Source organism: Bison bison, unplaced genomic scaffold (assembly GCF_000754665.1).
Source record: "Bison bison bison isolate TAMUID 2011002044 unplaced genomic scaffold, Bison_UMD1.0 scf7180017864061, whole genome shotgun sequence".
Lineage (NCBI taxonomy): Eukaryota > Metazoa > Chordata > Mammalia > Artiodactyla > Bovidae > Bison > Bison bison.
This window is the reverse complement of record NW_011494633.1, coordinates 5,503,729-5,506,718: the sequence shown is the minus strand read 5'-3', so window position 1 is coordinate 5,506,718 and position 2,990 is coordinate 5,503,729.

The following is a 2,990-nucleotide window of genomic DNA, read 5'->3' as shown; positions in this document are numbered from 1 at the left end:
TGAGCTCTCCCCGGGAACTTTGTCTCCGGCTACCGGCGCCTGCGTCTGCGAGGCCGTGACGCCTCCCGCCTGCAGCTCTCGCCTCCCTTCTCCTCCCCTCCTGCCCCTCCTCCCCAGCACGTGTACTCCTCCCCTAGGGCGCACTCGCCGGTGCGCTCCTCCCTTCCCCGGCGAGGCTCAACTACTGACCCACAGAGTCGCCCTCCTTCTCCCTTTTTCTCTCCCCCCGCCCCGACGGAGCCGAAACTAGTCCTTCTCTAACCCTGCTGGGCTGCTGCAGAAAGGAACAGGTTATGGCACCGCAGGGACTCTGGAAACCAGGGTTTCCGTAGAGCGGTCGCTCTAGTCCGGGCTCTGCACGACCCCCTAGGCGACCCGAGGCCCCTACACCCCCGCGGGGCGGGAGATGCAGGAGAAGATTAATTGCTCGAGCTGAGATAACAAAAACGTTTGCACCAAACCAACAAGCGCCCGCGCCCGCGGGGACCAGATTCTGCAGGGCTCTCGGGGAGGGCGGGGGAGCCGGCGGCGGGGGCGCAACGCTGACCTGCAAAACACAGGAGACCGGTTGGAAAGAAACCCGAGAGTTCTGCCGCCCCGCCGCGGAGAGTTGAGCTTTTGATGTTCTGGAGCCGTACCGCTTCACGGGGCTTTCTGGGTTTGGTTTTGTTTTTCCTCCTTCTCTCTGATCGGCCCTCTAGTGTAAACCGCTTTAAAAATGGGGCAGGAGGCAGAATTTCAGAAGAGCAGCCGCTGAGTTGTAATCCAGGTGCAAGCAGGTGGTGGGGACCTTGAGCGAGAGGGCCTCAACCCCTGGGAATGACTTCTTTCCCTGGCCATGGAGCACCTAGTTAGAGCGTGCTAGGGGTTAAGTCCATGTAACATCCTTTTTGGAACAAGGCCAGGTCTGTTTAATTAAATAAATACACACCCACCGAGTTGCGGGATCGGCGCCAAGTGCCAGTCAGAGAACAAAACAACCAAAATATGTGTACTATCCAGTTCCTGCTTTCAAGGAACCCCAAATCAAAGGGCAGCCAGACCCTTAGATAAATGCTGGTTTAACAGAGTCAGTTGCAAAAGTCACTGTTTTTGCAGAATGTGTGTTATTTTATTTATCATTACTCAAAATGTGATCCACAGCAGCATAAGCATTGCCTGGGAGCTTGCAAGAAATTCAGGCTCTAGGGTTCCAGCCCAGACCTACTGAGAATGTGAATTTTTAACCAGATCCCCTAAGAGGTTTGTGTGTACATTCAAGTGTCAGAAGCGCGCGACCCTTTCAAATCCGTCCCCCTGATTGTAGTGGGACACCAGCTGCACAGTTCCTCTCAGACTAAGCATTGCTTGTGTTGGCCTGGCACAGTGACACAAATGAGAGGTACCTGGAAGGCCAGGGGAGGGGCAAGTTTCGCTAATTATTTTCCGTAGTGCCTTTTCAGTACCCACAGATACTGAAGGCATGAGCACAAGACTAATTGCAGTGGAAACCCCTAGAGTAAATGAGATGGAAACAGCCGGGTAGGCCTTGTATAGAACAGCTCAGGGCTCTGTTTTGTCTGTAGAGCAGCCTTACCATTGAGGACCTCCCTCTATATGGGTGACCTCTACCAAGCATCCCTGCCGGGGACCAAAAAAAACCACTTTTCATATGTTTGAAGAATTTCCTTAATGACCAGGCTGTACAAAGATTGCTATTTAGCAATAGCAAATAAAAAACCATGAAACAGTGTTAAATGTGGCATTTGAAAAGCTAGCAAAGAGCTGGTGACATCCTATTTTTGCCAAAGGAAAAAGAGAAGTGATAATATGCTTTCATCCCATCCACAGGACAGCATTCAGATCACATTGGTTAAGGCAACTCTAATGAACAAAATGGCATATTATACATGCACCTCAGTATTTATTGCAGCACATTTATAATACAATAGCCAAGATATGGAAGCCACCTAAATGCCCATTGACAAATGAGTGTGTAAAGAAGATGTGGTATATTTGCACAGTGGAGTATTACTTAGCCTTTAAAAAGAATGAAAGAATGTCACTTGCAGCAACATGGATGGGCCTACAGATTACTAAGTGAAATAAGCCAAAGACAAATATTATATATCACTTATTGTAGAATCTAAAAAATAATACAAGTGAGCTTATTCATTTGTATTAGAAAATTGAATTAGACCTGAAGACATAGAAAATAAAATTATGATTACTAAAGGAAAAAGTGTTGGGGGGGGCGTGGGGAGGGCAAATTAGGAGTTTGGGATAAACATATACACACTACTGTGTGTAAGATAGATAACCAGTAAGGACCTACTGCATAGCACAGGAAGATATACTCAATATATTGTAATAACCCATAAGGGAAAAGAATCTGAAAACACACACACATATATACGTATAATTGAATCATTTTGCTGTACAGCTGAAACTAATACAACATTGTAAATCAACTATGTTTCAATTAAAAAAAAAACTTATTGAAGCTTTAAAAATGGAATCTTATTACTAGGATACCCAGGTGGTTCAGTGGTAAAGGGTCCGCCTCCAATGCAGGAGTCTTGGGTTCAATCCCTGGGTTGGGAAGATCCCCTAAAGCAGAAAATGGCAACTCACTCCAGTATTCTTGCCTGGAAAATCCCATGGACAGAGGAGGCTGGCGGGCTATAGTCCACAGAGTCCCAAAGAGTTGGACATGACTTAGACACTGAGCATGCAATATTCTCTTAAAACTGTTGTGCATGGAGCTCATGTAGGGCTGGCGAAAATAGACATTTCTGAATAGAAAACAGGCCAAAGGAGTCATCAGGTGTCTGTCTTTAAACATTTAACCTGCTCTTTAATAGAACGTTTCTTTGACATCTTTCACCTGCTCTCAGTTAACAGAACCCTTGGAATAATTTCATATGCACAAATGGATTCCTTTGATTTGACAGTTTAAAAAGCAATTTGTTTGAAACTGTACTTTTTGCTTCATTTACATAGTGCCCATT